This window comes from Calidris pugnax, unplaced genomic scaffold (genome assembly GCF_001431845.1).
Source record: "Calidris pugnax isolate Ruff unplaced genomic scaffold, ASM143184v1 scaffold336, whole genome shotgun sequence".
NCBI classification, from domain to species: Eukaryota; Metazoa; Chordata; class Aves; order Charadriiformes; family Scolopacidae; genus Calidris; species Calidris pugnax.
In genome coordinates this window covers 654,511-665,716 of record NW_015091127.1, presented here as the reverse complement: position 1 = coordinate 665,716, position 11,206 = coordinate 654,511, and the positions used below count along the sequence as shown (strand labels likewise).

The window sequence follows — 11,206 nt, the reverse complement described above, 5'->3', positions numbered from 1 at the left end:
TTAGATGAAGAGGAACAGCACAGGCTTATCGGCAGGGACAGAAAAACCTCAGACATCAGATTAGAAAGCTGAATACTAAAAGAGGAAAGTAAACAAATACCCCCCCCCAAAAAAAATTACAACTTCATGAATTCTCTGAAAGCAAAGAAAAATATCAAATGCTGAAATAGCCCTTTCAATGTTTCATCACCAATTCTTGTGAATCTTACCTGGTTTCATTGCAATACGCTTCTTTTCCAAGCTTATAAGGCAATAAAATATCATATACAACATAAAATACTGGCATTTCTATGTAAAAAAAGCCCAAAGAAATCAGAGTGTTTTTGAAGGCCTACTGGATAAAAACTTAATAAGCAAACTTTCTCATATAAAAGCATTGGAGGGGTTTGTGTGTGGTTTTTTAAAAAACATTACTTAAAGGATACTTAAAGGATACATACTTACCTGTGTTGCCAGAGTTAAATTCACCCACTGTTTTCCGTTTTAAGATGTTGTACTCCTTTTTGATTTCCATTCTAATATTTTTCTATGTTTTATTTGGTTGGAGTCAGTTTTTCTGTGCTTACCATATTCTTCAGTCTGAATTACAGTGGTGAATTTCAGCAAACACTGCTTTTCAGAATAATATTATGAGAAAACAGTAAAATCAGATATTATTTTTTTCTTTTTTAAACATCTATGGAAACAGAAATAAGGGAAAAGTCAGAAGAGGCAACTGTGATAAAAGATGAGGTCCTCAGAAACATGCATTTCTTTTGCCACAGGTGTTTTAAATTAGACACCTAAATTGATGAAAACTAATGGATTTTATCATTAATTTCATGTTCTCACTTCCCCTCTGTAATTAGCATGTTGCTTACTAGGACGCTACTGGAGTCAGTTTTTCTGTGCTTACCATATTCTTCAGTCTGAATTACAGTGGTGAATTTCAGCAAACACTGCTTTTCAGAATAATATTATGAGAAAACAGTAAAATCAGATATTATTTTTTTCTTTTTTAAACATCTATGGAAACAGAAATAAGGGAAAAGTCAGAAGAGGCAACTGTGATAAAAGATGAGGTCCTCAGAAACATGCATTTCTTTTGCCACAGGTGTTTTAAATTAGACACCTAAATTGATGAAAACTAATGGATTTTATCATTAATTTCATGTTCTCACTTCCCCTCTGTAATTAGCATGTTGCTTACTAGGACGCTACAAACAGAAACTCACTTAGATAGCATAGTAATATTTTTTTACATTAGCAAAATAATTCTGCCTTCAAAAAGGAGTTGAAATAGTAAAAAAAAAATAAAAACCAGGGAAACAGCCTGAAAAATCACTATCAGATTGTATTTCCAATATGTATTCTGTCCATTACGTTTGAATCCAATGGGTGAATTCGCAAATAATTTAAAAATAGGGCATACCATAATTCATATGATCAAAGAGAAGAATTTGTTGCATGGGTAATCCTAATTATAGCATTTAATGACTTCTGAATGCTTGAAAAATGCCTATCCTTTCAGGCAGTAAACATCTCCATACCTCCTAGTCCTTATCAATGCCTATCCTTTCAGGCAGTAAACATCTCTAGCCCTTATGTGTTCCCATTTGACATCTTGTATCCCTATCAATGGTTTAAACCAGCTAATATTCAAAGTAAGGTGTACAGATCAGTCAGGAAGCACTTATGGGACTGAAAATGAAGATTATGACCGAGACTTAATCCGTTATTGCCATCGATAATGGCTTTTTGTTTGTGTGTTTAGGTGGTTTAGTGAATCCATGTCATCAACAAAACTCGGAGGAAAAAAACCCCTATTTACTTATTTCATACGAATTGCAACAACACACAAATCATGAAGGCCTGTGTTACCCATCCTTTCTGTTATACACATCTGATTGGTTTTAATAATGATGCGGACCCTTTCTCCTGCTTTTTCCAATTTTACAGCATCCCTGGGACAGCTACACTCTCTGCTGTCATGATTAATGTACATAAATATAGCATTTTATTCTTTAATGTATGGAAGCAGCTAGACATGGGCAATGTTAATTCAGGCAGTCATTAACCAAAACGGGTCACTAGCAAATAATTATAGGTTGCTACTAAGAACCACTAATCTCAAGTCCACCTCCAAACTCTGTCATAGCAGAGAACAACTTTCCATCTTCGTATCTGCAAAATGATAGAATGGTTTGGGTTGGAAGGGACCTTAAAGTCCATCCAGTTCCAACCCCCCTGCCCCGGGCAGGGACACCTCCCACCAGACCAGGTTGCTCAAAGCCCCATCCAACCTGGCTGTGAACGCAGGGGAAAAAAGAGTCTCTCAAATCTGAACCTGTACCAAACATGAGATAGGTTTTCATCTTTAAATATTGATGGGGGCAATTTTGCCTGAAAGGTGGGGATATATAATTTACCTTGACTACAGTATGTGTGTTTACAGTGTACATTACTCTTTGTCCCCACCCTGAATGAAAGGTGAAGGAACATGGAAAAAGGTGAAAATGAGAAACTATATCTGCCTGTCACTTATTTTTATGCTATGAGAACATTAGTAAGTTTTTGATCTGTGGTCATTAAGATATTTTTGTGCAAATGCAATTAGAAGAGTTTGTTTGCTCTGACTCACCATATTTTCACTCTTATTGGTCTGCAGTTGTTTAGATTTTTGTACTATTTACTTTTTTTTTTTCCAGGGAGAAGTCAGTAATATATTGCTGTCCAAGACAGTGTGTATTATATATATGTGAAGAGAAGGAGAAATAAACTTTCATTTGTAAACAAGGAGTAAAAATCATACCTCAGCTTTATCACTGACAACAGGAAGGAGGAAATTTAAATTCTTACATTTTATTTGCAGCAGTGCTTAAAACTAGATTTGCAAATGCAGACTGGAAACTCTTCTATCCTTTTTCTAAAGAAAAAGCAGACACATCACAATATGGACAAATCAATTTCAATTGCTTCTTGTCCAAATAAACAGTGCTAAACCTCAAGATCTTGGGTAAAGATTCAAAATCAGGAAATGAAAAAACGAACAATAAAATGCGAAGGTCAGACGGGATCAACCTCTTCTTATCCCTTCTCTTTCATACTGCTGAGAAGTGCAGAGGAAGGGATGAAATGTGTTGATGCCGGACTGTATCATTACTAACAGACTGTTATTTACAATTTCAGCCTAGAAGCCTTGGAAAGTACTTTATCACTTGATCTTCAAACTGGTATTTGTGGCTCGTCAGCCTCTCTCCATTTTATGAGCATTTGTACCGCAACTGCATCAAGAAGCCCTAGAGCAATGTAGTTAAGCTCTATTGAACTCTATGGAGGTTTAAAGATAAGGGAGTTATTTCTGTCAAAGCTAACATGAAAAAATGTATTTGCTGCTTCATAATTGCCAGAGACTGGCAAAAAGGCATTATTTTTCATTATTTCCTTTTTTGTACTCTTGCCATCGGAACCTAGTCTTGCACCAGCAAGGGCTACGGAGCACTGTGAATACTGGGGGCACTCCGGTCTCAAGGGTATGTTGTCCTTATGGAGTGGCTTTTGTTGCACGTTTCCTCTTACTATTAAAAACTCACAATTAAAGTGCCTCTCATGAACATGGTGCATCCCCAGCCTCTCAGTAGTTGGCCACACAAACAGGGCTCTCTGCATGCTGGTGAGGATGAACGTTCAGAGCGAAGGCTTCTCTTGGATCAGTACTCCTGAAAAGCATTGATCCTGCTCTCTTTTTAGAGATCTGAGAAAAATGCAGTAATTTCTGGAAGCTTTCCCAGCTAGGTTCTTTCCAGTTGATTTTTTTTTTTTTTTTGAAAAAAAGAAATATACTTGCTTTTGGAAGGGATTTTTTTTTTTTGAATAACTGAACCATCTCTCAAGAGGAGGCTCTATCACAGACTGAAAATCTGTCATATGGAATGACAAAATATTGTGGCAGCAAAATGTTCCGTGAACACTTACGTGGGGGGGATTATAGACTGGCAGAGGGAACAGTTTTTCTAAGACAGAGGAACTTCCAGAACTGACCCTGTCAATGAGTATCTGAAGGCAAAAGTAACTTGATTCGCTTTAAAGATGAATTGGAATTCTACTCAAAAGGAAAAGTGAAAAAGGAATGTGCTGCTTCTATAAAGAAGAGATGGAGATGTAAGTCTGGAAATGCAATACAAAAAGAACTAGCTATGTTTTTTTCATAAGTCTGCTTTGTGCATATTACTTTGTCAAAATTAAAATGGGTCATTTATCCAGAGGAGAATAATGATCTGAATCATCTCTGAGATCTCTAACAACGTGTTAATCAGATGTTTGGAGGTTTCCCCTTGGCCGGGCTTTTAGAACACAAGGAGAAACATGGTACCAAAATAAGTTTACAAATGACAAATTTCGTTTATTCCCAGTCCCTCAAAATGAATTGTGTTTTAAAAACACAGAACTGTTCTGCAACAGGCATAGGAATGAATTAAATTTTCTTTGTAAGTGTTTTGATCCTCAACATCTTCAGGAGGCAGATTACGTAGTGAATTTCTGCCTGTGGAAATGCTGTACTTTCTTAGTAGAGAAGGTGCACGTTAAATTATGTGATAAATCTGATCCATTTCCCACATGGAGAAGCTAATCCCAATCTCCGTATAAAGCTTTTTATTGTATTGAGTTTTATCTTTCATAGCCCTATGTAATCAAGAGCTATCCTCTGTATCTTGAATTAATTCATGTGACTAGCTTTTTACTGAAGTGCAAAAGTGGCACTGATCAAATACCTTGGAGTGAGTGATCCTGAAACCTGGCTTTGAGGAATACTACAACAGGGCTGTTAGCGATGAACTTTGTTTTGCCTGTCAGTGATCCAGGCATTTAAAACCCTTTTACTACATCTAGTTGCTGAATTACTACAGGAAAAAAGATGCATTATTAATATTTGGGTCTACCTTCCACCTGAAAAAGATATTTTCCGAAAAGCAATGTAAAGAAAGTAACTCTTAGCTGTGTTTGTATTAATCAGATCTGCCGAGGAACATAGTTCTTCCATTACTTTAATGTATGGCCTGGGAAGACTCTGCCTTTCTCTTTTTCACATTGCAAAAAATTCACCTTCCAGCCAAGGTTTTTCAAAAACTGGTTGTCAAAAAGTCATTGAGGTGTCATTTCATTGTTTGATGCTAGATACAAATTGACATTTAAAATAGATCTCTAGGAATTTCTGATATAGAATGTAATAAATTCAGTCCTTGGGAGCAAAAAAGGGTTTTCAAAAAGGTGTAGCTGCAACTGTGAGCAGGTTTCAACTCATTCCTTTTCTGGCTTCTGTTCTGTTATTGTCTGTTTGGTTTTTTCTCATTTAAACCCCCAGAATCTCGGCCACTACACTTGCCATACATGCTAGCAGGGCAAGCGTGGAGCATTTACCTAAGGTAAATGTTCTCCTTGAAGCTAGGTCCCACCCAAGGCAAGAGCACAACTGATGGAATCGTGCAGATGCCTTTGCTTTGTTATTCATTGTCATTTCAGAGAATGCCTGGCCAAAAGGGATTTATCTCTACAATATTCAACCTCAAAAAGGGCAGTAGACAAAGCCCTTGTTCTGCTTGCTGCAACCACAGCTGTAATCAGCCAAGGGACTTTTATTTTTCTTTCTTTTTTTCTCCTTTTTCCTTCTTTTTTTCCCTCTTCCCCTCCTTCCTCTTCCTCTCCCTTCCCCTTCCTCTTCCCCTTTATTTCGTTTCTCATTTTCCTTTCTATTTTTCATCAGAGAGGTGCTGATGCAGCAGGTTCTGTTCTCCTCAACATAAGGAGGACATGGAGCGGATCCAGAAGAGGCCACAGAGATGCTGGGAGGGCTGGAGCCCCTCTGCTGGGAGGGGGGGCTGAGAGAGTTGGGGGGTTCAGTCTGGAGAAGAGAAGGCTCTGGGGAGACCTTAGAGCCCCTTCCAGTCCCAGAAGGGAGCCAGGAGAGATGGGGAGGGACTCTGGATCAGGGAGGGGAGCCATAGGAGGAGGGGGAAGGGGGGATTTAGGTGACATCTCAGGGAGAACTTCTTTGGTGTGAGGGTGGTGAGAGCCTGGCCCAGGTTGCCCAGAGAAGCTGTGGCTGCCCCATCCCTGGAGGGGTTCAAGGCCAGGTTGGAGGGGGCTTGGAGCAACCTGGTCTGGTGGGAGGTGTCCCTGCCCAGGGAAGGGGGTGGCACTGGATGGGCTTTAAGGTATCAGCAGGGGGTGGGACTGGATGGGCTTTAAGGTATCATCTAACTCTAATCATTCTATGATTCTGTGATGATTCATCAACCAGATTCCACTTCAGAGCAGTTACAGCATCACATTGTGTACTCAAGGTCAGAAAACTGTAATTCAGTCAGTCTGCTCCTCTTCTTACACTGTTTCAGTGCAAAATTATGAAGAATTCTTGACAAGGTCTACACATACACATCATTCCTTCTAAAAAGAAGACAGTAAATACGCTGCTTGATGAAACACTGCGTATCAGTTCTTACAGAATCCAACTGGCAAAGAAAGCAGTCCCTTGTTATGCAAAATCCCTGTTTGTAAACAGTGTTCTGCCTTTAAATTGATTTTAATGCTTCGCCTTAGAGAGCTTATACACTTATTTTCTCAACATAGACCCACTACAAGTGCCATCTGGTGGCAGAAGTAAATTAAATCTGCACAAAATGTTGTACGAAATTATTAAGGGGTAAATTTCCAGCAGAATGCAAAGGGGTTTAAACTGTGCAGTTTTCATAAGGAGATTTGTGCACCCAAGTCTGCGTTATAACACATGGGTCACTCTAGGTTTGAAAGATTCCCACACAGACAGGAGAACTTGGAATGAAAATATAACCTGGTCCATGACTGTCATAGCAATATAAATGTCATTTTAGTACAGATATTAGAATGTAATAATTCCCAATTTCATCTCAAAAAAAAAAAAGTAAAAAAAGGTTAAAATTGTTTCACTTCCTGCCCATCTATATAAGCCACCCCTATTCAGGAATTTTCACTAATGGACTACTCAATGCCTTCTTACAGAGATAAACATTTTTTCCTTACTAAAGGGTAAGTACAGAGTACTGCATTGCTACTGTTCAGTTCTGTATATGGTCTATTTTGGTATAAGTGACTTATTACAGATACTCCAAACCTTTAGGTTTTGTAGCCAAGACTTTAATAGATTTCATGCTTGAGCTATTATTACCATGACTTTTATGAAAAGGCGAAAAATCCATTGGGAGAACTGTTTGAGATTCATCCTCTCAAGGTAAATCTAGGGACTTCTTTTTGTGGGAAGGTTTTCTTGTGGTATTTTGGCCTCTGCCGTAAGTATATGCATATCTGGAAATACAGTTTTCTACAGTGATATGTATTTTGGCCAGTTATCACCCATCTGGATCTAAAACCCAGGTTCCATGTTCTTTTCTTAGTAGGCAAGGCAGCATTCAGACTTGAGAAGACATATGCTGTGTGGCAGTGCCACAGCTGTTATGAAATCCTGTCGAGAAGAGAGAGAACTGAATAATAAGGTGGATTTGCTTTCTCTCCTTGTCTCTGGATGTCAGTTCTGGAAGCAGAGTTGCTGACTAAGAAACGGTGTTTGGTGTTGGGTTACAGTTCTCAGAAGGAGCTGCTTGAATGCCTGTGAAAAGCTGGGTTTATATATCAACACCCAGAGAAATAATCCCTGCAAAGTATGGATTTTTCAAACTTCAGGTCACTAATTAATGCCCCACTAAGAAGATAACCTGATTTTTGAATTGAAAAAGTCCTGTTCTAGCTGGAAACACTTCACTCTTAAGAATCGTCATTAAGTGTATTTCAGCAAGCAGATTTTTTTTCAGGCAAAGTGGCTGCTGGTGGTCACACCTGGCTGTGGGCATCTACAGTGATTCTGCCCCTGCAGGGAATATGGGTGGAAGCCAAGTGGTTGGTCCTCTCACCCTTGTTTCCAGTGCTGACTTAGCATGTGCAACTTCTTCTGCTGTTGTGCCACAACAGAGAGAATCATCCCACCCCATCGATTCCTCAATGCCATCCACCTCTCTCTGGATGCTGACTACTTAAGACAAGGTGCAGCTTGTATACACTGTCTTTCAGTTGTGTGGCTGACCCCGTTCCTAGGTGGTACCTCCTGGCTTTCCACACCGGGATGCAAAGCTCTCTGCAGAACAGTACACTGATGTCTGGCCCAAGGACATCAAAGGGTATAAGAGAAAAGTGACCTCCAGCACTTGGTGCAAAACTGAAGGTGCACCTTCTGTTTCTTACTGTCATGCTTTTAAGGATTCAAAACAACCAAAGAAAGGATTGATCGTGGACAACTATAAAGTAAAGGATAAAAAAAAAATAAAAATCAATCTATGTGAAGGGTCAGAAACCCATCCTAGATAAAGCTGCTTTCTGTTGCAGAAACAACAGCAAGGGATGAAGTCATCACTGGATGCCAGCAACAATTGCCTGTTATGCTGCTCTGTGAATCACCCTTCTGAACACAGCTCACACAAACCTGTAATTTTCATATGCGGAATGTCCAATTTCAATGCAGTGATAAGTGAGAGGGAGGAGAGCACGTTGAGTTGAATCACTCACATACGTAAGTGTCAACAGGTACTGTCAAGCAACAAGAACATGACTCAACTGTACAGCAGCCTTGTTTTTGAGGAAGGTCTTTCTCGTAGAATACCCAGTACAGAAAACACCCAGCAGCCCTCCAGCTCACCACCACTTGGCACCAGTGACTCGGGCAAAGAGAGCAAACTGGTAGAGGGCAGCCAGGCTGGCCACAGATCTGCTCAGAAGCCACCATCTCACTGCTAAAAATGCCATCTGAGTCAGGGAAGGTGCAGAGAGGTGACATGTGGCTCTGGGATCCATCTCACTAACTGCGGTGCCTGGTGAAGCTTTACCAGTCTTGGTGCCAGGGTGCACATTTACCAACTCAACCCCTAATGCCATACTTTCTGTAGCCCCGTGACTTCACCATGTGCAATCACTCCTGTGACTGAGGAGTTGAGGGGTTGAGGTGGAGGAGAATGTTGTGGGAGCAGGTTTGGGCATGGTAATGGTGGCTTCGTGCCACCATAGTTCCAAGATTGTGACACAGCAGCCACCAGTGGCCCATGGAGCCTTTTCCCCTTGGCCATTCAACAAAATGGGTCAAGAAAGAAGTGGTGAGGATTTGAAAGGGAAGCACTAACAAGGTGGAAAAGCCCTGTTGCCCTGTTCCCTCTGGGAGGATGAGGCAACAGCCACAAAGGCTCCCACTGCTGTCTGTGTTTCTGTGAGATGGACCTGAGCAGAAGAGCCTGTTGTGCTGCGACATGCTGGAAACAGTACTGTGAAGAGGAAGGTGATGGGGAGCTGCAAAAATGCCTCCCTGGCAATCAGAGTAACAAACATGTTTTTCATACGATAGAACTACAGCCAGTAGCACTTCACAAAATACTTTACAAAATGAACCCAAGTTTAGATTCTAAAATTAGACAAAGAATAAAGGAAAAAAAAGGGGGAGGGGGGGAGGAAAAAAAAACCAAAACCACTGGAGGGAACAATGAACTCATGTAGTTCTCCCATTTCTCCAACATTTTGTTTTTTCTAGTTTAGTAAAGCAATAGTTTATTTGCAATATTGTGCTGGTTTTCTAGGCATCACAGCTAAGAAAGTCCAAAAGCTGCAGTACAAACAGGAAACACAGCATTTGCGTTGGACTGATGAGAAGCCCTACAAACAAAAAGCAACAGCAATAACTGAGGGATAGAGAGCAGCAGGGGGTGAAATCCCTGTGCCAGAGAAAAGAATAAGATGCTAGTATTAGGACAACACAAGGAAATTTCAGCATAGTCCACTGAGGATTTGAAAGTTTTGGAAGTTTTCCCCAGAGAAGAATCTGGAGCTTCAGATCTGAAGTCCTACCAGATTGCTGAGGTATGAACCTGCCCTTCTGGAAAGAGAGCTCACTGGTTGCACCAGCTCTGGTCCTTTTCCATCCAGACATAAGCACACAATGGGGATTCTTTATGTCTATACACCATGCTCTGGAGCTTCTTATGGAGAAGTAATTGCTGCGTTTCTCTAGCAGGACTCGGAGAGGTCCCTGGTGAGCACACCAGGAGCCCAAGGCTCCCTGCACCACAGAGCCTGGCTTCGAACTCCAGCAAACCTGGTGTGGAGACAGGGGCGACCACGAGCACCATTCCTGATGCTCCAGAGCAGGGAAGAAAGGAACCACCTCCTTCCAGCACCTGAATAAAGAACTCATATTTGCTATTGTTTTCCAGCTCTCCTCCACCATTAGGAGGGACACCGCATCAATTAACTCTGAAGTAGTTCCCTGGGAGTGTTTTAACTACTGAGCAGAACTGTTGATACAGAGAGCTTAACAACCACATCTGCTTAGGTACCTCCAGAGCACATTTAAGACTGATTAAAGTCTAAGGATCTAAGTTACTTTCCCTTCTGCGGCCCCTGTTTATCCTCAGTATCTTCAAACCCTCACAAAACAACGTTTATCTTTACTGTAATAAAACTGAGCTTATTTTTAATACGATGTTGTGGTCTTGTAACTTCAGACCCCGGAGCTGGTGATCCCCAAAAGAGTCGGTGATCTTGTCATGGGCTAGTTGCTTCAGGACATAAATGCACGTATACCAGCATTGAAATAAGACATGATCAGTCTTTTTGTTGACTTTAGGCTGCAACTGCCTTTATAAGCTGCCTTTCAACTAACAGGCCAGGGTATAATTTCTCAGTTCTGTCATAAATAGTTTAAAATCTGACCTTACCCTCAAGACGCGCTGTACAGGTGAATTGCTAAGTCCACAGCAATTGAAAGTGTATTTAAATTAACTCTTAATTCTTATCTTAAAATCATTTACATAAAAACTTTGTCAAAAGCATGAAACCTTGACTTTCTGCAGAGCAGTTCCTCTACCTGCTGTGAGCAGTGATTGTCTTAGGGTGGGAATATGTACCCTTTATGTGTGTCAGAAGGGAAAAAATGGAAGATTCTGAAGTTTGTTACATTTTGTATGTATGATATGTATGAGTAATCAGATCTATCTCACCACTGACATATACAATCACAGCAAAAAAATCTGTTGCATTGTGTGGTTTGATACAGTAAGGTAAAATGTATTTTCACCCAAACAACCTTTCTTAGAATTTCAACCAAGCAGTAAATCTTAAACAATCTATGTTTTTTCAGTTGATGTTTTTAAGGGCTCCTTTG

General features: G+C 40.3%; 1 long non-coding RNA gene across 1 annotated transcript in view; it reads left to right on the top strand.

Moving 5' to 3' along the window:
• The window catches only part of LOC106897671, an 11,987-nt gene extending 1,462 nt beyond the window's left edge, over positions 1-10,525 (top strand). The window contains exon 2 of the long non-coding RNA XR_001413813.1: positions 8,389-10,525. This is a non-coding gene — a long non-coding RNA (uncharacterized LOC106897671). The remainder of the gene's footprint in view (positions 1-8,388) is intronic.
• Positions 10,526-11,206: the final 681 nt, after the last annotated feature.